Source organism: Catharus ustulatus, chromosome 13 (genome assembly GCF_009819885.2).
Source record: "Catharus ustulatus isolate bCatUst1 chromosome 13, bCatUst1.pri.v2, whole genome shotgun sequence".
NCBI classification, from domain to species: Eukaryota; Metazoa; Chordata; class Aves; order Passeriformes; family Turdidae; genus Catharus; species Catharus ustulatus.
In genome coordinates, this window is record NC_046233.1 from 4,004,655 (window position 1) to 4,027,321 (window position 22,667).

Consider the following 22,667-nt stretch of genomic DNA (forward strand, 5'->3'; position numbering starts at 1 on the left):
TGTGCTTATTTGAAACAAAGTCAGATAATCATAAAACCAGGCTATAAATCCAATGTACATTTCTCTTTACGTCTGCCAACTTTTTGGGACAGTACATAGTGAATATCTCATCTTTTCATGTCTGATGCAAAAGGTAAAATAAGAGCTGAGTACCCACATGGGCTTTGCACCTATGCAGGAGTGCCAAGTGGGCCAGGAACCCGCCGTGCAGCCTGGTGATGTGCTCTGCAAAGCCTCATAAACCAGTGACTAAGGCGGAAAGGACTCCAAGGCCTGGCTCCTGGGACATTGGAGGTGTGGCATTACAGTAGCTTGGAAAACATTCTGACTTTATAACAAGTAACACCTATAATTACAGAGGCGTCATCACCTTTTTTTTTTTTTTTTTTTTTAAGCTAACAAGCTGTAGTTGTAGCCTGTGTAGATCCCTGCCAAAATCTGCCAAGCATTTGCTCTTGGGATGGTTCTGCCGGTGGTGGGAATATCAAGCATCTTTCTCCAGGCACTTGTAAAACAATACAGCAGTAAACAATTCAAGTACAATTAGCAGCTACATCGGCAGAGGGGGAGGGAGAAGTCCCTCCGCTGGTACTGTCTGTGGAATTAATCATGTTTTACAGAGTTGATACACTGGTTTGGATGTGTGAAGCTAAAAACACGAGATGAAGAAGTAGCCAATAAGTGTTTATTCGACGGTTAAATGTAAAACAAGTATTTTTTTAGCGGTATAGTGGAGTGTGTTTAAAAAATGCTCTTTTACCAGGTTTAGCTCCTTTTTCTTCCCACTGAAGAAACAGATTAACTATAAAATATAACAAGACACGATGTTTCCTTTTAAAGCTGGTGGTCCCGCCGTTCACACAATCCCCTGGTGTCTCCTGCGGTGCCGGGGCTGGAGAAGCGGGATGCTGAACGCTCCGCTCCCGGCTCTCGCCCGTTCCCGGCCCCGAGCGCTCCCCGCCGGTCTGAGCGCACCGCTCCGGCAGCGGCGCGAGCATCACCTCCGCAAATATTTATTTGCAGCGATTTTCCGCTCTTAATTATTTAAAATATAATGAATTAGGCATAAGTACCTCGCTATTAGGGTAATTCCAGGTCCTAATTGCTGGCAGAGCGGCTCCCGCCGTTCCGCCGGGAGGTGGCGCCGCGGGCCCGGCGCTGCTGCCGGAGCCGCCGGGGCCGGGCCGGGGACGGGGACCGGGGACCGGGACTAGGGACAGGCTGGGCTCAGCTCGGGGCTCCGGCGGGCGCGGTTCGGCCCGCGGTACCGCTCCTGGCACTGTGTGAAACCATCGCGCCCGGCCGCGGGTCAGTCCTGCGGGCAGCCACGCGCGATCGCCCAAAAAACAAAGGGAGAGAAGAGAGCCGGGCGGGTCAAGGAAAGAGTTTTCTCCCCGAACGAGTCGGTCGCTCGGTAACTTCGCGGCCGTTCGTTGAGTGCAGCCCGCAGCGCCGGGCAGGACGCGCTCCATCCTTGCGGGGCGCCCGATGACCGAGCCCCGTCCCCTCGGTGCTGCCGGCAGCGGGCCGGGGTCCCGGGCAGGGCAGGGCAGGGCTGCCCCGCGGGGCCGCTCCCTTCTCCTGCTCCGGCCACCGCAGGGGACCCCCGCCCCGCCGGAGGTTCCAAATCCGCGCTAAAGCCGTCGGTGTGTTAAAACCGGCGGTGCACGAGTGGAGAGCCGGGTGGTCCCGAGTCTGCCCCTTCTCGCCCTCTCCTCGGGAGTCCCGACGGCGCGGCGGGGAGCGCTGCCGCTCCGCGCACCCACCGAGATGCCGAGCCACCCCCGCGGAGCGGCTCCGCACCCAGCCCGGCCCTCGGGACGGTCAGTCCCGCTCCGCGGCCGGTGCGCGCCGCTGCGCACCCGCGCACTGTGTCTAAGCGCTGTTTGCGCCCACAGCGGCGAGCGCTGCGGGGGGAACGCGGGCAGCGCCCGCCTCGCCGCTCCGCGCAGGTAAGGCGGCTCCGCGGGTACCCGCGGAAGGCACTCCGGGGTCCCCGGCATCCCCCGACTCCACTGGCATGATGCCCCGCTGGCCCCTGCGCGCCTGCGGAAAAGTTGGTCGGGGCGCGCAGCGCTGCGCCCCCGCCGACGGGGCGGCCTCGGCGCGCACGCTGAGCTGTCCCTCGGGGTGCGGAGGGGTGCGCAGGGATGCGCAGCGCTGCGCACCGCGCTCCACCGCCACTTTCGCTTCCCCGTAGGGCCGCCCCGCCTCCCCCGGCCCGGCCCCCCCGTCCCCCCCGGCCGTCCTCCGCGGAGCTCCGCGCCTGCGGGGCTCTCGCCCTTCACCCCCTGCGCGCTTCACCCCCCGCTTCTATTATTTTATTTTTTTTTTATTATTATTTTTCCCTTGCGCCGAGCCTTGTTTACCCAGCAGGTGGATGTGACGTCAGAGACTGACAACAGCAAAAAATAACAACATCTCCCTCCGCGGGGGTGTCGCGGGCCGCCCCCGGCCCGCCCGCGCGGGGCTGCGCGGGGCGGGGAGGGGGCGCGGGGCGGCGCGGGGCGGGGGCGCGGCGGGGCGGCGTGCGGGGCCCGCGGGCGCGGCGCCGGGCGGAGGGCTCTATTGTTATTTACCGAGCGGCGGAGCACGCCGCCGCGCCGCCCGGGCTCGGCGTGCCGGAGGGACGGGAGGGAGGGACGGGACGGAGGCAGCCCCGCGCCGCTCCGCGCCGCCGCCCGCCCGCGCCGCGGCCGCGCCGTGCTGGGCAGCGGCAGGGCCGAGTCCTGCGGGTGAGTCCGGCGCCCCCCGACACTTTCCCCGCTCCTCCGGGGCTGTTGCACTTTTCCCCCCGCCGGCCCCACGTGCCCGGCCGCCCCTCCCCGACCGCCGCCGCGGTACCGGGGGGGTGGGGGGGGATGTGGGGCGGCGGTGCGCGGATGCGGAGCCCCCTCCCCGGGCTGCGGGGCCGCCCGCACCCCCTCCCCGCCCACTTTGGAAACTTCCCCCCCGCCCCGCGCTGCGCGCACTCCCCGCCGTGGTGGGATGCGGCGCGTCCCGCCCCCCTCCCATCCCCGCTCGCGCTTTCCGCGTGTTTTCCGCCGGGTCCCTCCGCGCCGCCGCGCAAGGGGCGCGCACGCCCCAACTTCGCCACTCGGGGCAAGAAGTTGCGCTGGGGCCGCACCCCCCTCTCCCCCCGCGCCGTGCCCGGCTGCCCGTTCCCCCTTCCCCGGGCACCTGTTGCGGCTTCACGCCCGCGCAGCCCCTTCCGCAGGCGCGGAACCCCGCGCCGTGCATCCGCCCCCACCGCGGGTCCCTGGGACGCGTTTCGCCCATCCCCCCCACCATTCTTTTTTTATTTATTTTTTTTTTTTTCCTGAAACGAAGTGTTTGAATAAACACCCGCGCCTCCCCAGCTCAGCCCGGCGCAACTTCTCGCTGCGCGGGTGCGGACCGCGCATCCTTCAGGCGCGTGTGTGCGCGCACGTCCCGCTCCCGCGCAGCCCCGCGGTGCGGAGCCTCGGGACGGAGGCGCGGCTCGCTGCGCGCCGCGGAGCCGCCGCCGGTGCCCGGTAAGTAGGGCCGCCCCGCGCACCTGCCGGCCCGCACTGCGCGCCCGCGTCCCCGGGCAGCGGAGCGGTGCGCGCTGCAGGCGGCCGAGCGGCGTGTCCGCGCCTCCCTCCTCCCCACCCCCGCCCCGCCGGTTTGTGGGTTTCTTTCTTTCCTGGAAAAAAGAAAAAAAAAAAAAAACAAAAAACAACAAACCCCAAAAAAACCCCCCAAAACAACGAAAACCCAAACGGAGGCAGCGCGGGCAGCTGCGCGGGCAGGGCTCCGCGGGGCGCAGCGCAGCCCGCTCCGCACCGCCCGTAACTCTCAAAGACCGGGCGGCCCCGGCGCCGAGAGCATCGCCCGGCGGAGCGCCGCGCTTCCAGCGAGTCTTCTGCTGCCGCTTCGCTGTAATGGTTTTAATTGCGTGTTTTTGCTTTGACTGAACCAAGCCGAGCGAGATTACTCTTTTTTTTTGTTGTTTTTCTTTTTCCCCCCGTCCTTTTCCCCCCCGGTTCACCCCGAGCCTGGCGGCGGCGGCGCGCAGCCCTCCCGTCCCTACCCGAGGCATCTGCCGCCTGCGAGCGCTCTCTGAGCCGCTTCTGTAAGAGAAGCTGGAGCCCAACTTCTGTGCTCAGAAGTTTAAGGTTTCATTTTTAGTAACTGTTCTCGGAGTGAGTAATGGATGTGTACTGCTCGTAGCGTGTCGTCTACACCATATAGCCGGCTGATTTCTGGGGTGCTGGATGGTTCTAAATATTAAAACAGTTCTCTAAACTGTGTTTTCCTTTTCATACAGTTTTTCTAAACTTGGATTTTACCTGATATGACCAAATGTTGATGTCACTAGTGACAGCTGCTTAGTTACACAAAGTTGCAAGCATGTCATCGAAGAAACTTTTTTGCCTGTGCTGTTAATCCATGGCTTGCTTTAATATTTTGGAAAACAGGCGTTTTGCTCGGTTTGGTATTATTTTTACAGTTTCTGTTACCGCTGAGAAGCTGTTACATTGTGTAAGTTTGAGAGAGCCTGAAATAACTCAAGTTCCCAGAGAAGCGAGTGTGGGCAAGGAGGTACCGTGCGTCTCGGCGACTAGATTTGGGGGAAGACAGGGAAATCGGGGCTACTCGTTTCAACTTTTCTCTTCTGAAGCTTTTCCTCTGCACATTTTATTTGAAACTATCTCCCAACCATATTGAATGGACCAGGGCACTGGGGGAGGAAGCTCTCCACTAGTTACCATTCAAAAGGTGTCGGCTAAAATCTCGTTGCAAAAAGGTATTGTAGCTTTAACATCTTGCATTGGCAGCATTCTTCCCCCTTAGTCTTTGGATTAGTCATTGTATGAGAGACAGGAAAAAAAAAATCACTTTTTTTTTTTTTTTGCTGGAAAAAGTAAAGTAAACAGCCTCCAACAAGTGAACCTTGACAACCCAGATTAAGGAAGGCAGGAGAGATCAAACAAAGCTGCTGCTGGGCTGTTGTCAGGAGCTGCCTCACTGAAAGCTCTGGACTATTCGATCAGGCAGCAAGGCTATATGTTCACTTATGCAGAAATGGACCATTACAAATGCTGATCTTTGTTGTGAAACCAAAGGATAACTCTGAGAAAAATAACTACTATTTCAAACAAGGCTTTCTGTCGCTCGCGATTTTGATTGCAAAGTTAGTTTTATGTGCATGGGCTTGGGTTTGGGGTTTGTTTCTTTTTTAAAAAAGTGATTATGGTTTGAAGTGCATTTTTACACTTTCAGAGGGACTTAGGATTTGATTTTGTTTACGCTGTCTAGATCTGAAGAGAAGAAGGCTTTACAGTAGTGCAATGCAGAAAAATGTAGAAGTTCTGTGGAATTCAGCTTTTATTTCTGGATCACTGAATTGTAAGGAAACGTGGATTTGTTTTTTTTTTTTCTCTTTGTGTAAGTTCTGTGTTGGTGTAAAATAGAGGAGTTTGGTTGTGATTAAGCACTGTATGTTGTATGACTGCATTCCTAGAGTTTGGAAAACTTGTAATATCTTTCCTTCAAACATGTTGCCAAGCAGTCAGGATGGACCTTGCTTTTGATTTTTACAAAACTGTGTAACTTGTTGTCTTAGCTGTATCAGAGAGACTGTTACTGTGTAGTTTTTTTAGTGGAAATACCAGTAAGGAGTATGGATAGACACTTGATTTTATTACAATAAACAGTTAGGATTTAGCTACTAATTGAACTGAACCAGGGGAGTGAGGTTAGTTTTGTTGCATGACAGTTTCATGTTTGTATTCAAACACTTGATTGCAAACTTTACAGATTTGTCCCTTTCATTTCTTTGAAATATTCTAAAACAGTGGAAATATCTATTAAAAAAAAAAATCCAAGTAAGAGACTGTTATCCTAATGTATATTAACCAAGAGGCAGACCAAGTGCACATCTGCTGAAGAATTAAGAAATCCCAAATCTTTGTGCATAAGCATTTTTTTAATTAGCAGTGCAGGTCTCACAGTAAGTACTTTATACTTTCTGTAAGGTAAGGTTTCATAACTGTCCCGCATAACTTATTCTAAAGCCTGTAGATTTTTATGGTGTATATTTTAATTAGACAATAAAAAGAACGTGCATTAAACATGCACATGTATGCTATTAAGCTATTTTGCGTAATGTGTAATGTTTTTTAACATCTATAAACATTTTCTGCTTAAATCAGTTCCACCAGTAACCGTAACACAGCTGGGTTTTGCCCTGGTAGGAGAAGGAGCAGGGAAGTTGAGCAGGGAATTGTGCATCGGACATTAGTGTGCAGCATACGCTGCAGTATGCATTTCTCATGGAGTGGATCTCCTTTTTTCAGAGCTAAAATCTGCATTATCATCCTTGATGTGATATAGTGTAAAAATTTGTAGCTCCTGAATTACTCCTGTTTCATAGCACTGTAAAAATTTGGGAAAAGGCTGGTAGTAAAAAGGCAAATATATGAAATGTATCTAGCATTTAGTATTCATACCTCTTGTGGTCATTTATATTGAGAGATTGAACTGGATAACACAATTCCTTTTGTGAAATGTCTGTTGAGCGTGTATTTGTGTATCAAATGAAATAACATATGCGCACACATATGTAGGATATGTATGTAAAACACAGTTAATTCAGCAAGGCTGCCCAGTTATTTATGGGGCATAATGATACTTCTGTCATCTTAAATTTTCTCTGAGAAGCTTTAATAAATTTAAATAGATTATATGCTGTCAGAAAATAGTATAAATTTTGTTTACGATTCACTTGCTTTAAGGTACTTACACTAAAGAAGCTCATTTAACCCCAAGACTGAGGAGCATTAAGTGGTGAGAGGAGTCTGCTGAAGAGCTGCTGCTGCCCTTTGCTCTTGTGATAATCTTAAATTACTACAATTTAATTGCAACTTCAAGGCACTGAGCTGAAATATTTTTACACAGCTGAGCCAGGGCTGAAGAGGCTCGGTGGGGTTTTTGCAGGTAGCTGGGTGTCTTTTGGAGGTGCAACATTTGTTCAGGCCTCTCCTGCACATCCAGCATGGTGTGTGCAGGGTCAGGGCACCTGGAGGGAGCTTTCCTGGGGGTTCCCACTGCGGGGGGAGCGGGATCAGGCCCTGCAGGGCTCGGGTGCACCAGGGTTTTGTTTGCTGTCCGTATTTAAGCTGAATTAAATAGCGCATTTTAATCACTCCTCAGATGAGCCTTGCTGTCAGGTTGCTTCCCAGAGCTTTGCCCTGCGAGCCTCTGCTGGGGAAGCAGGTGAGAAGGGGCTGTGGCTGGAGGGGAAGCCCAGGGGTGGTCAGCAGCGTGGGGACACGGTGGCACCCTGCTCTGAACGTGGCCATGGGCATGGCATGGTCCCCGTGTCCCCAGGGGTGAGCTCAGGGTGCAGCTCGCTGCTCTGGGCCCAATCCAGTGTGTGCTGGCATCAACTGGGGCTTCTGCTGATGTTGCTGCCTTTGGCTTTTGGTCTGTGTCACTAACTCATACCACTGAAACTTTTTCTCCCCCTCCCTCCGTGTATAGTAGCGTGTTTTCACACCCGGCGGGCGCTTCAGCAGAGGTGTGCTATGCAAGAAAGCCAGAAAGCATTTGCTGGGTGGAATTTAGAGAAACTGTGCATTAGAGATCAGCAGTGTCTTTGAGACCATTCTTAGAGGTCCTGGCAAGCAAAACTTTATTGAAGTGCTTCGAAAGGTATGGCCAGGCTGGGAGCCCTTAACGTCGTGCCACCGAGGACGTGCGTCAGCGCCGGCCGTGCTGAGGCACAGCGGTGTTCAAATCGTGAGTCTGATTGTTTTTCTGTTGGCCAGATCCTTGTGAAATGCCTTGTTGCAAGAAGAAGCAGAGAAGATCTTGTGCTTGCTAGAAGTGGTTGGTTTTGTGCTGACAGAAGCGCTGCTCGCAGCCTGCTCACTGCGCGGTTCGATTCCCGCAGCTCGCTGTGCTGGGAATTGCAGCTCCTGCAGGTAACAAGGTGATGCCAGTGTAGAGAAAGGGGGGAAAAAAACCAGCATGGAATAAATCATACAGAGGAGAAACTTAATTGTGGGATCTCTGTATTCTTTTATTTTAAAGAGACGTATTTTGTGCTGTAGAAGAATCAGTTGTGCTGTTTTACGGAGATCAGATATTTGTTTGGTTGGGATTTCTGGAGGGTTTAACACGTGCTCTTTTTCCTTACTCCAGCACTGGAGCTCCCAAGTCAGAGAAGCTGCTGGCTCTGTTTGTGTGCAGCCTTCTCTGCAAATGCGCTCTAGGGTTTTGTCTTTCTGTTCTCCTGGCACGGGTCTCTTCCATGCATGCAAGTGAGCAGGCTTATGTCTAATGGCTGTTTGGATGTGGCAAGTATCCAGAATAATCTTGATGACTTTTTGTTCCCCGTCATTCTGCAAATGAAGATGGGATTCTATGGAAAGTGGGCAAAGAGAAGAGCATGGGCAAAATCAGTTTCTCCCCAAGACGTATCTGGTACCTGAGGAGGACTAAATAATTTTTCTCCTCTCATTGACCCTCCTGGTGCTGTTTTTAAAACATCTCCATTTTAGTGCCTTGAAATTGCAATTAAGTTGTAGTAATTTAAGATTATTGCAAGAGTGCAAAGGGCAGTAGAAGCTCTTTAGAAGTCTCATCTCAACACTTAATGCTCCTCAGTCAGGGGGTTAAATGAGTTTCCTCAATGTGAGTACTTAAAGTAACTAAATCGTAAACAAAATTTATACTATATTCTGACAACTAATAATCTATTTAAATTACATTAAAGTATGTGTGTGAAAATTTAATTAAAGGCAGAAATACTGTCAAGCCCTGTAAATATCTTGACAGATCTACTGAAATGGAACTCATATCGTAAAATATTTACATAGATCTGAGAGGCTACAGTGTTTCTGGGAGTGCTGTTCTGAAACCAGTTGTGGACTTTTTTCCCCTTCCAGTTTCCCGTTTAGTTGCAATGGTCTCAGAAAGCAACACAAATAAATACCCAGAATGTTTTATCTGGATGATTCTCCCGTGTATTGTTTACTGCTAATGATGCTGTCTGTACAATGCTTGTCACTGGTGTGTTTTTATTAGGAGGACCTGTTTCCTCACCAAGTTAGTTTAATTCAGAGGCACTGAAATTAAAAAACTGGCACTGAAAGCTGGGGCTCCGCAGCGTTTGTGGTGCGTCTGCACTGGCTGTGCCATCTGTGAGTCAACTTTCTCCTGGGTGTGTGTCCCAGAGCATGGTGCTGCAGCATCTCCTGCACTGCTGGGACTCTCAGTTGAATGGATTTTTCAGGCAGAAAGAGCTCACAACCTTTTTTCCAAGGGTTTGAACTCTCTATGGAAGTGTTTCCCGAAGTCCACGTGTGGCACATCACTGTTTTGCTGGTGCACCTGCAGGCATATCTGTTGTGGTACGTGATCCAGGCTGTTTTTAAGACAAAGAATGTTTTCCCCCAGGTAAAACTGTGTCTGTCTGAAACTTCAGCCAAACTTTGGCCCTTCTTAAAACCCACTGGCTGGAATTGTGCAGGTGGTTTTGCTGGGAAGGCGCAGCGCGAGCCGCGCTTTCTCATCACCCCGTCATGGGTTGGAGCAAACTCCTTTGTTTTTCCTGGCTGGAGTGTACACCCTGGAGCTGCAGGGTCGCAGGAGGAGGATGAGGATTTGGGCATGGAGACAGGGATGTGATGGGAGCGTGGTGCTGAGGAGCCCAGGCCAGGTGCTGGGCACTGAGCGCTGACAGCCCGACAGAAGGTGGCACAGTGTGGCAGGTTGGCTGCAGCCTCCAGTGGCATCGTTAGTTTTCCCCTCTTCGCCAGACATTTCCTTTCATGTTGGATCTGAGTTTTAGCTGTACTTCCCGATCAGTCTTGTCATCTTGTTGCTAACAATTAGGGTCAAGTGTCTTTCCTTGGGCTCTCCGCAGTCTTCGTGTTGGTGTCCCTCCCCCAGCTCCCTGGCTAAGCTGTTTGTTCATTAATTAGTGGATGGGGCATATTAACACATCAGTAAACCAGAGTAGTCAGAGTTCCCAAGGCATCTCGGGAAGCCCTCTCTGCTTTTATGTGACCGGACATGCACTATTGCTGATTTAGATAGCGGAGCCGATGATGCCAAAGTGTTGTTAAGAGAGAGATAAATAGAGAGAGCCCAGCAGTAAGCAGAATGTCATGTCTCTATTAAAAAGCTTGTGATAAAGGAAGATAAAATGGTGAGGGGGGATTGCTGGAGTGTTCAGAGCAGCCACTAAACATCTGATCACAAAAATCGATGCTGAATTCCCTTTCCCGAACAACACTTGCCTGCAGAATTCTGTCTGAGCCTGGTCTGGTTGCAGCGAGCAGTGGAGCCCTGAAAGGACTTTTGTTCTTGCCAGAGCGGAGGCTGGGGGTTCTCAGGGATTCAGGAGCTGTCTGAGCTGGGATTCAAACATCCCTCCCCGGTTCCTTTTGAAGTGGTGTTCCTGGGATGCTGATGAAGTTGTTCCAGGCTCACGCTGGGGCTTGTTGCTCTGTGCTGCCTCATACCTTGATTTCCTGGGTGCTTGGGCTACCTGCCTTTCTGTCAGTCTGCAGGTCAGGCCTTGGCACAACAACACTGAGGCAGGGTTTTGTCTTTTGGTGTTTTTTCTTGTCAGGGTGTGGGGGCTGCTCTGCAGAAGTGAAAAATGGAACTGATTCTAAAGAAAGGAGCGGTCGCAGCAGACGGGAGAGGAGTGGGGTTAATTCTTCCAGTGCAATAAAACGTTAAATCATCACAGCCTTGTTTGCTGAAAGGATGTTGATCATTCCATTAAGGAGGATTAAGTAATTAACTGATATTTCTTTAGGAACCCATGTCAGTTTTAAAAAGCATCTTCCTGGTGTCGCACAGGGAATGTGAAGTGTGTGTTTTTCTGCTGCTGGAAAGCTGGGAGATGAGCATGAGTGAGACACCTCTTCCTGAGAAACTTATACCAAGGGAGCAGAAAGAGGGAGGGGGATTTTCAATTAAAATGTGCTGTTCCAGTAGATTTTTGATTACAACGTTGTCTTTTATGGATTTTGTCCAGTGGGCCTGCTGCAAGCCTCATTTCACAGGTCTTCTGTTTGGGATTAAGAAGTTAAAACCTTCTTGAAGTGTTCCTTTTGGTGCTTGCATTTTTATTTTTAATAATAGTTTTTATGTTGTAATAGTGAGCTCACTGACAGTGAGTCATGAACTCTGTCTTCCATGAACCTCATGACAAATCTCTGTTAGCTGCTTGTCCAGCCCAGTTCCCACGTTTTGTACTTGCGCTGGAAAGAAAAATTCCATTAAAATCAGTCTTGTAAATCCTCCTTTTCCTCCTGTGGCAGAAATCCCCTTAAAAGCAGTGCAGTGCAGGGGGCTGTGGAGCATCATGGAGTGGCTCCAAACGTTGGGTTTGGAGAACATTGGAGCTGGGTTTGGCTGGGAAGGGCTGGCAGCCCAGGGAGGATGTGCCTGGCCAGGGTTTTGACGTTGGCTGGTGCTCAGTCAGGTCAAAAGTGTGTTTTGAGCATGATGCACAGGTAGAGCAGCAGGCAGGCAGAGGAGAGCAATGACAGTGTTTTTCACTGTTTCATTTTTGAAGGATCAGATTGAAGCCCCGGCTGAGAGGAGCAGGGGCTCTGTTGGTGTTTCTGCATCCTGTGCTCCCAAGCTCGCTCCCAGGGTTCCATCCGCTTTTTTTTGCCTCAGCAAGTCACAGAATCTGGCATTAACCTCATCAAATCGCTGCTGTTTCTTGCATAATGGTCCCAACTTCTAATACTGCAGTTAGTGATACTGAAACTACACCCAAACTGAAATTTTCTGTGCGAGAGATGGATTCTGCCCGGCAAATAACATAACCCAGTGGCACCAATTGTGTTAGTATTGATACTTTCTGCTTTCATAACAGCTCTCCTTCCCAAACAGGGCTCCTCCAGACACTACCATGCAAACTCTGTTGATCAGGGTACTGTAAATTATTCCTCCCCCTCGGGTGAATTTCATAAATAGTTGTATTTCCATAAGACAGGAAGTTTTAGCTTCAGTTATGTGACCTCAGCTGTAAATACCCCTGTTGGAATCATGAGAGCTTCGTTGGATGGACTGAGTTAAAAAAACAGTAAAATTAAAAGAAAATCAGTTTGGCTAGGTAATAAAGTGTTAGAATATTTATGTGTGTAACATATAAGAATCTCTCTGGATGATTGTGCAGAATATCATGGCCTGTACCTGCATTAGCAGATTTAGAAGAGAGATTTTTCTCAGTAAGTTTTGCAATAGTAATAATGTCTTAACAGCTTTAGTAATTAATTTTAATCAGAGCGTTGTCAGGGGCTCTATCCTTCTGTCATTGAATTAAATGAGTGCTAGGAGAGGGTGTCTCTGAAATAGCTCATAATAAATTGTTTTTGTTAGTTTTTAATGATATGCCTGTGCATGTGTGTTCAGATAATATATATTAAGGCTTGTAAAGCTCCAGAGTTGTAGGTTTGCAAAAGAGAAAATGTATTTTCCAGTGATAAATTACTTGATACCTAAAAGGCTTTGAAAGAGGAATGTCAGAAGTATGCAGCAAAATTTTTGTTTGTACAAGTATTTTAAAGTTTTTCTCTGGCTTAACCCATCGGAGTTTTCTCAAGGCCAGTAGTGTGAGGAATGATGGTCCTGCTCAGAAAACCTTTCTAATCCATCATTTTATTTACAGGATTTAACTGAGAATGGGAGAAACCCATCTTGGTATATTTTAGCTCATTTTGTACCATGTATATCTGTTCTGATTTTTTTTTCTTCACTTCTGTGAAAGCGGTATCTGCAGCATTCAAAAATACTATTTCATAAAAGTTAAAATGGAACATTGCCTGTGAAGTAAACTAAAATATCTTAAGCTTATCCAACGTATTCCTGGCATTAAACAGTCAGAGAAGGCTAAATATTTCCTATTTATTTTTCAGATTGGCTGGAGTATAGTCTTTCAGGAAAAGGGTCCTCAGCCAGTTGAAGGGGAAATCTGATTTTTCAGCAAGTGCTTTATATTTACTGAGGAATTCTGAGTGTGCAGAAGCATGCTGCATGGAAATGGAAATTTACTGTCTAGGATTTTTAGGGATTTTAATCGATGCCATTAGATAGAGGCATGCTCATAGGGATGTAAACTAGTAAATCTGAACAAACTGAAAAATGGTAGCTATAGGTGTCTGGCTCTGTTATCAAACTTGCTGCCTAAGCCAGAGTTTATGCACTGTGATAATGCTAATGACCAGCAGAGCCAATGATGCATGACTGGAGGAAATCAGTGGTATAATCGGAGAAAGTTATCAGGTTTTTGTCATTAAATATTACTGATAAATAATACACTTCATTTTGAGTAGATAGGATGTATTTAATTCTGGTGTGGAGAGTTTCAATTTAATAAGGGGCATTGCTGAGTAAAATGATAATCTTTTGTAATTTAAAGGGAAAAATAAAAATGCATTTGTTTCAGCACAATCTCCTGGCAGCCACCTTCCACTGCTGTTGTCTGCACTGGTGCCTGAGGAATATTTGCAGCTGCTTGAGGTGGCTGCTTACAGCAAGGTGTTTTATCTAAGTTATTACTTTGTGCAGAATTAATTACATGAGGCCAGAACCAAAGGGGTTCTGTTTAGTATAAACTAGGTAAAATCTTTCATTTTCTGCTTAAAAATGTGAGTATTGCAGCAAATATAAACTCTGCGCTCCATGCTGTGATTCCCTACAGAACAATCTGCCTGTCCAGGCAGTAACAGGAGAGAAGGGATGAGGACAAAAGATAGAGATAAATTAGATCTCGTTTTGCAACTTATCTTTTAAGTCAGTGGGAGAACAAGGAAGAGAAGTAGAGCTTAAACTGAAGGAAGAGGGATATTAATAGTCTCTATAAAGGACAGTTTGCACCAGGAAAAAAAAAAAAAATCTGGTTGGCTTTTTTTAGCAAAACAGGCTAACACCCAGAGTAAATCTGTGTCATTAACTGAAGCAGTGCATGATTTTTAGAGCATCTCTGTTCCTCGTGTGCGCCGGTGCCTGCGGAGGCTCGTCCCTGGGCTGGAGGCAGATGTGGTGCAGCCTCTGCCCTGAGGAGGCTTCTGCCAGCTGCAGAACCTCTGTGTGGGTCAGCCCATGGCCCTGTTTGAGCAGGTACCACCAGTTTAACCCAAGGACTGGCTTTGCAACGGGGCCAGGATCTTCCCACCGCCCCTTGGAGTCGTGCTCGAACGCTGAATCTCAGCTCGAGCTTCCAGAATTAGATGGCACAGTGAGTAAACACAGCGTACTTGCCAGTTCTCACATCCTCTTTTGCAGCGAGTATTGCAGCAAATCCTGCAGGTTTGACTCATCTCTGAAGTTCTTCACTGATTTGAAGCAGATCTTGTCTGCCTCTCTCAAAAGGAGCTGGGAATGTGGCCTCAGCTCCTGAGCTCACAGTCCTTCTGGACATGAGTACTGTTTGCTTGAGTTGGCCTCCCAGAAACTTGGGCAGCTCTGAGTAACTTTAGCTGGAGTTACGTGCCTGTATCTGTGGGTAAAATTTGGCCTGCAGTTATCTTCATTGAAAGCTTTATGGAAATACTTCGTTCTTGCTATGCACAAATATTTACATTCTGCTAGGAAGACTCTTTCCCCTTCCATTTTTTTTTTCCTCCTTCTTGATGCCATCAGCGCAAAGAAAGTATAATGCTTTGTTAGGTAACAAGTAATATTCAGGTTTTCAACTTACATTTCTCATAGGTCCAAAAGAAAAAAATAAAATACTGGAATTACTATCTACTTGTCAGATTGTGGTGAACCATCCAGGGAAGGATGGAGATTCTGCTTAAAACATGGATTAATTGGCAGGGGAAGGTCATACAGGGCAGGAAACTTTTCAGAGTAAATAAAAGTGGTGTCAGGTACAGCCCCTGTGTTAAGAACAGCCTGTCTCAGTGTTTCTGTTCCTCGCTGTTGAATCACCTCCGCATGTTTCAACCTCTGCCTGGTGGATGCTCTCAGTTAAATGCTCTCAGGTTGAGGAGGAGGACACATCGCTCTGCGAGCGCATCACAATGGTCCACACGTGTGCCGTGACTCAAGTGCGCTCACAACTTCATGACATGCATCAAAGGAGAATTGTTTCCTTGGAAAGCCTTCGCCTCCTTTGTTTTTTTTTTTTTCTCAGATGAAAGCTACTTTCTTTTTGACTGTTTGACAGTGCTTGGTGCCGTGCAGAGGGAGGGGTTGGTTTGCTTTGCAGCTAAGTGGATTCAGATATCTCAGTTTGTGTGGTTCCCATTGCATCCCCTGTGCTTCAGCTGACCAGAGGGTGAGACTGCACAGGAAGCTGGACCAGCAGAAAAGTAGCTTAAGCAGGAAAAACGTGTTTTCTGCCAGCTGAACATCGTCATTGGATTCTGGAGATCACAGGAGGGTCTGAAGGGGTCAGGGCCACCCCCTCGGCCACTTGATTGCGTTTGCTGTAATGTGAGACCTCTGCTTTGTGTCTGGATGTGCTCTTCTCAGTCTGAGCAGAGGATCCTTCCTTGCCCAGCTGTCCTGGGGCATGCTCCCAGCAGTGCCTGCTGGTGGGACCACCCTGCCAAAGCCGCCAAGTGTGGGGTTTCATTTAATTGCCAATTTGATGCTGTTCCCTTAGTGCCAGGTACTGAAGTTGTTACTGTGCATGTCCTAGTGTCATGTATTTGGGTTTCCTTCTTAAGCTATGGATAATGAGCTGGTCCAGAGGCTGGGAATTTGTGATGAGGGCACTGAGATACCCAGGTTACTGGCTGCTGTTGTTTCCTCTTGTTTTTATAATAACTTACCTGTGCAATAAGCAAATGCAGCTGCACGTAAAACTCGGATAAAGCTGTGCCCAGCCTGCCATCCGAGAGAGCTGAGCTGGTAGGGAAAGAGGTGGCCTGAGCTCAGGAACAGGTTCACCCCAGAAGGGGTCTGTGCAGGATGGGTGTGCTGGGTGTGTGTGGCCTGGGGGTGTCTGGGGAGCACGGGTGGCCGTGGTGGCTCCAGTGCAGGGACAGCCACAGGCAGATCACTGGCAGGGCTGCTGCTGAGCCCAGGTGTTGGCAGGCACCAGCATCAGCTCAGGCTTCCAGTGGGGCTTTGAGTGAAGCTTTGAATACAGTTTATGCTTTTCCTGCTTTTGATAGGGGTGCAGGTGCACATTAATAGGAAGTGAAAGCGGAGAAGCCCTGAGGGAGCCTTGCTCGAGCCATGCCAAGCAGGTACAGCCCACGAGTCTTATCTTGGGATAACCTGGCATGGTGCTGGCAATCCTGTGTCATGGGGATTATGGGGGTGAGGGTGTGCTGCAGTTTGGCAGGGACCTGATCCCTTAACCCTGTGCTCAGGGTGGGGCTCCCTCCCCACGTGGAGGCACCTTCTTACCCCTGAGAGCGTCTCTCCCTCTGCTGTCCCTGTGTTCGATGCATGTTTGATGAGTGTTTTGGGAGGGGTTGGCACCACAGAGCAGCATTGCAGGGTGTCCCTGACTGCCCCCAAGCCTTGCTGTGTGTCCAGTGTCTGGTGATGAGGTGAGGTGAGCATTGTCCATGCCCCATCAGAGCTCATGGATAATTTTGGAGAAGGCTGGAGTGAGGAGAAGCTGGGTGCACACTGGCCAGGGCTGCACCCACCGGGCTTTCCCTGTCAGGGGAGTCCTTGGCCACTGGTGCAGACTGGCTGTGGTGTGCCAGGGAAGTGAGACCCAGCCCAGCACACAGCTGCCTGCCCCAGGGCCTCCCTGGTGTTGCACAAAGTCGTCTGCCTTCTCCAGCTGACCTCAGCCTGTTCGCTGCCTGCTTTTGCATTGCCTTGTTGAGGAGTTGGAATGTGCACTCCGTGAAGCGAGGCAGCAAAGTGTTAACCTTCACTTTTAATTGTTACCTTTATTTTTGGAAAGGAGTAGCAGCCAGAATAAAATATTTAGTAGGAATAAAATTTTTGTTACCCACCTTTTGTTCGTGCTTGGTTTGTTCCCGACCTGAGGTGCAGATATCCCTGGGGGTGGCTGATGTGCAGGTGAGCAGAACTGTGGTCCTGAACCTCTCCTGGCCTTACCCCTTCTCTTCAACACGTGCTGAGGTTGCATTTGCAATTACTGTATGCTCCTAATAACCCTCACCTTGCATTAGAGTTATTCACTGTTCATTCTTATGTGTCAACACCACATCTGATTGGAACCTTAATTGCTCTGTGTGCTCCTGTATTTTCCCCTCACCTCCTGGACCAGAGGGAGGGTTTGTGGCAGGGAAAGTCCAAGGCAGTGTTATCAGGGTGAGGGCTCTGCCACTTCCCAGGCTGCACATGCACGAGTGCCTGGAAAAATGCCCCTCCAAGTCATGACAAATTAAGCGTTGCAGACAGATGCAGAGATGAAGCTCTGTGAGGAGATGTGTGACTTGATCCAAGAGTTGTGAGATGTGCAAAGATGGAAAGGAAAGCAAATTTCTCATCCAGCACTCATGGAGTCTGTGGTGCTTGTGCCGTGGGGTGCTCCAGTGCAGCCATCCTAAGGCTGCTGAGATCTTTATTGTTCCACCCATGTCCCTGTCACTGAAGTGCCATAGCCAGGAGCTGGATATGCCATTTTTGTTGTTATCAAGGTAAGTAAGGTAAACCCCATTTTTCTCTACTATGACAGAATTCTGTTTCTAAGTGAGCTCAATTCAATTTTTCAAAGCAATGAGAGTAATTTCATAGAATTAACATCATTAAAGCTGGAAAAGACCTCTTAGATCATTGAGTCCAACCATTCATGGTACCCCATTGATAAATAAAGAGCTGTTTGGAAACCCTGAGCATCCTGTCTGTGCCCACTGTTAGGGGACAGTGTTCTGAATCAGATCTGCTGCATGAGTGGGAATGTGCAGGAAGAGACTGAGACTTCTGAATGGCAGAAATGAGTCTGAGCAGGAGAAATTAAGAGAAGGCAAATGAAGAATTCTTGCATTCACACAGCTCGTTATTCAGACCCATCATCGTGGCAAAGAAATTGGAGGAACCTCTGTCACCAACTGGGGTGTCCAAAGGCAGCAGTGCAGGATATGTCTTCCAGCCTGAACTGAAAAAAAAAAAAAATTAGGCAGTGGTTGACTACCTCTTGGTTTTAAATAAGTGTAGTGTTGAGTGCAAATTAAAAACAACCTTGAAACAACACAGATTCATAAAACTGTATGCTGGGATTTTAAAAATTGCCTCCATTGGAATCCTGGAAGCATCTGTTACATAATTAATGCACTTAAAAATATATTCTATTTATGATTAATCCAGCACTGTAGTGTGTGCTAGTTAAATGCCTGGATCCCAGGGTGCAGTGCGAGGAAAGAAATGCAGTTGTAATCTGTTTGATGGTTATAGGAAAGGACATTTGCTACAAATAAATACATTTTCCTTAGTCTTTTTATTTGTCAGGGCCAAGCTTATGTCTGTTGTGCTGAGTTTGTTGACTGGTAAATGTTTTGAGATTTATGCTGATAATTTGGTAGATCTACTAGAAAAAATAACTCAAGAATAATTAGGGAGATTGCCCATACAGTAATGTACCACATGGGTGACAACGTTGCTGGGTTGATGATCTTGGGTATGGTATATACAATTAACAGTGCTAAGGCTTAGCACTGCAGAGCTTTTCAAACACTCTGAGTTACACAAATGCTTTAGGGGATGCACGTCTCTCCTTGCCAAAGTTACTGGATGCCTTGGGTCTCCTCTCCAGAGAAGTATTCCAAGCTGAGACCTCTGGGTGAGGGTGGTGGAGCAGGCACAGCAAGCACAAGTATGACTTGACAAACCTCAGCCTGCACAGATTTTTTTAACCAGGAAGGTTTTAGGGGCTCTGAAACCTTAGTTTTTTGGAGGCTTTGAGTTGGCATCCAGCCATGGGGTCCTGGAACAGTTTCTGGCATCACACTTCCTCTGACAGATTTTTCTCTCTGCCCTCGGTTTCTGTTCCCTTTTTTACTCTCACCCTTCATTGGACACTGTCTTGTCAGGTTGCTGCCAACTAAAACTCTTTTCTTCCATCTTACTTTCCTTCCTGTTTGTAAAGCCTGCAAGCTGTTACACTGGCCCTGAGGTGTGCTGTATTCCAGAGTGGTGGTCCCACCTTGTGGAGTGCTGTGTGTGGCCATGGTCCTGTGTTTGCCTGCCTGCCTCGGGCTGGCTGAGCATCCCAGATGGAGCAGCAAGAGCTGCATGGAGCTGTGGAAGTCTGCTAAAAGCTCCTTTTCCAAATTATTCTTTTTTTTTAAAGTGAACAATTGTGTGTGTTAGCTCAGGAAGGATTTTGAGATGAGTGCTGAAGGTCCTGTTGCACCAGGGCTGTGCTGTATGGCTGCTGGGCTGTGAAAGGGGTCACCTGTGATGAATCCACAACTGCTCTTGGAGCTGCCATCAGCAGCATGGCACAGTGTGGACTTTGGCACCTGGGGACAAGGCAGTGACAGGCAGGGGAGGACTGCTGTCTCCCACCTGCCTTTGGAGTGTCCATGCCCAGCTGTGTGGAGTTCCTGTGCCATACCCGGTGTGGAATCGCTGCAGGGATGTGAGAGGTGTGTGGCTCTGCTCTGCTGTCCTCTTCTCCATCACTGGAAGTGAGTTCCTAATGAACTCAGCTTTCCACTTACTGTTGGTTGTCTTGTTTCTGCACTTCAGAGTCCCTGATGCCCCTTCAAAATGTAACGGGGGAGGAGCGTGGTTTTGTGGGAGGCGGAGATGCTGAGAACGCTCTTACCTGCAGACTGTGCTCTGGGCTCATCCTCGCCATTAATCCCACTGGAAACATTTCTTCTGACTTTTCCCACTGTATAATGCAAAGCCTTGTTATCCCTGCAGTATAAAAGTGCACTCAGCATGGGCTTTCCCTTTAGTCCTGAGGAGAGATGGATGTTGAGATACCTGTGCATAGGCCGTATTTTGAGCAAATTGGGACAAAAAAAAAATTGATTACTATTGGTAACTTAATTTTCTTCAAACTAAAGAGCCCCAAAGAGAAACCCACTTCAAAAGCTCTTTGTTTCCTCCTTTTTTGTTTTTTTAACAAAGGCTATGTTCTAGCTGTATTTCAGTGGTCTCTGGTTTCAGCCACTTTCTTTGATACTGATTTGTGTGAAAGCAGTTGTCAGACAGAAGGAAATGATAAAATCTACGAATTAAGGCAAAGATGAGAAGGGCAGCGGGTAACATGAAATGGAGAAGTGTTAGGATCTAACAAGCATTCCTGCAAGAAAATCCCAGTTCCTATGCTTGTAACGGGCCAGGTTGGTGATGTTGGGTGAATTTAATGGATTGTGGTGGGTGGCTGATAAAAACAAAGAAGATTTTAGGGAAAAGCAGAATCTGGTGACTACAGTAGTGCATGTTTATTTTCAGAGCTCGATTGCTTTTGAGTTGCTAGCATTAGAAAAACTTCTTAGCTCGCATTATACTGCAAATTTCTTTAATTTATTTTTAAAGTGGAAATTTTGCAAGCTGACGTTTTGCAGCATGCGTAGTACGCTTTTGGCTGACAGCATTGTCTGGCAAAAGAAATAACCAAATTATTATTCAGTCATGGGTTTTTAACAGCCGCAAAGCAAGTGGATGTTAACTAAATGATGCAATTTATTCCCTTCCTGCTTATTGCCAGCTTGCCTATTACAGAGAGACTGCCAGCTTTAAATAAGTGGTACCCAGATGGTAGTCGCATGACGCCCACTTGGTTACGGAGCCTAAGCAGGGAATAACTCGGCAGCCACTACAAGCTGTGGGTCAATTGAGGGGGAATGCCTGTTGCTTCACAGTTTTGCATATGTAAATCTGTTAATGTTATGTCAGTATTGTGCGGTCTAAACACAAGCATTGCCTTTCTCCGGGGCCCAGATGAACTTGGATCGCCGCCCAGTTAATGAGGAGCGGGCGTGCGGAGCGGCGCTCGGAGCCAGCGGCTGCCGCTCCCCGCATCCCCGGGCGCGCCCGGGATGCTCCGCTCCAGCGCCGGAGCAAACAAACACCTCCTCTATTTTTAGCCCCGGCACGGAAGAAGGCTGGCTCTGCTCGGCTCGGCTTGGCTAGGCTCGGCTCGGCTCGGCTCGGCTTGGCCCGGCCGGCTCTCCTCGCTGTGCGCGCCGCGCTCCTGCGCTCGCCTTGCTGCGCTGCAGATGTGCTGCGCTGCAGATGTGCTGCAGCCGCCTCCCAGGAGTCGTGAACTGTGTCGTCTGCGCCCTTTAACAGCCAACATCTGCTGCGGCTGCCTGCTGCAAGCCGCATGGAAACAATTCTGCGGAGAGCGCTCAAGTTTGACCGCGCAGACGATTACTTTGTATTAATTGCATAGATAGTTTGCTGTGCCAGTCAGGTTTGAAGCCAGTCCTCCTCCCCAACCCCGCCTTTTTTATTATTGTTTTAAAAGCAGTAGTTAAAATTGTTTGACATGGGAATGCATTTTATTGTTGATCATTGCTGGTTCTGAAAAGTTTATTACAATGGGTGAAAACAACAACCAAAAAAACCCATAAAAAGCTGGGGTTGTAATATGCTTATAGGCTAAAAAAGTACCAATAGTGTTGATTTAACCAAAGAAAATGTTCCTGGAGGTATTGTAAATTTTATGTGCCAGATGAAAAGCATTAAGTGTGTTATTTTTCGCGAAGCAAAAACATTCTGATTTTTAACCATTTTGTAAATTATATTAATGCTGTAATATGGGCCTGTTCCAGGAGTGCTCGCCCCATGAGCAGGTCCCGTGGGGTGTGGGTTGGGGGCCCTGCTTGGAACAGGGACTGGCCAGGCAGAAATCATGTCTTTTTGGACAAAACACTCTGTCTTTGTTTGCTTTTTGGATTTTTTTCCCCCCCACCTTCTTTTTTTGGAAGTTGCAAGTGAGCATTTTAAATGCAGCAGGAGTAAAATTTAGGGAGAAAATAAGCCGCTTTGGAATGTAGCGGAAAGCTGAGATGCTTCAGTATTTTATCTTTATTTTGCTAATTATTTGTCATGGAGATCGGAGTTGATTCCCTGAGATTTCTTTTAAGCCTCTTAAGATTAATTTTTTTTTGGCTAATGGTAATTTTCCTCTGCTTGATGCTCCCCAGCTAGAGCGTTACTGCTTAGCAGCACGGCTGGGGGAATAAGCTCAAGGTTCAGAACGTGGACTGGCAAAGGGAAAAAGTGATGAGGGAAACCAGAGGGCCTGGGAGTGCTGTAGGGATTGCCTGGAGGGTTTATAATTTGGGGCGAGTCCGTCATCCCCATCGCTTGGGCTGGGATGGGAATTTGTACAGCAATTGTGCTTTTTGATGGAAAATTAGTTAGCAGTTGTTGAAAAGCCCGTAGCAAATCCTTACACAATAAAGGTAAATCAAGCTCAGCATTGGTTTATATGTGATTTTTTTCAGTTCCCTATATTAATGTGAGAGCTATAGCTTCCCCTACTGAAAACTTAATTAGGCAAACAGAATGCTATGTTAGCAGACACTTAGAAACCCAATGTGCTCACAACTAGATTCAAATAAGTTAATAAGAGTTATATTAGGTGTTTCTAATGGTGCTCTCCATTTTTTAAAATAAATGCTGTCTTTGGTAATAAGCCACCCACACCTTTTTGGGTAATGGTTTAATTGCAAGGCTTGATTGTGTCCATTGAGTTGCAGAGGATCCCTTCTGCTGTGTGCTGTGGTAATGCAGGTCTCTTTGAACCCTTTTTATTTGTG

General features: G+C 48.4%; 1 protein-coding gene across 5 annotated transcripts in view; it reads left to right on the plus strand.

Moving 5' to 3' along the window:
• The first annotated feature begins 2,676 nt into the window (after positions 1 to 2,676).
• Positions 2,677 to 22,667, plus strand: part of FOXP1 (forkhead box P1) — a 379,323-nt gene continuing 359,332 nt past the window's right edge. For 4 of the 5 annotated variants that reach the window (XM_033071478.1, XM_033071484.1, XM_033071483.1 and 1 more), the window contains exon 1: positions 2,677 to 2,735. The gene's annotated coding sequence lies outside the window, so the exon portion shown is untranslated. Of the gene's footprint in view, positions 2,736 to 7,478; positions 7,953 to 22,667 lie in introns of those variants that run through there. The other variant, XM_033071479.2, reaches the window with a different exon arrangement.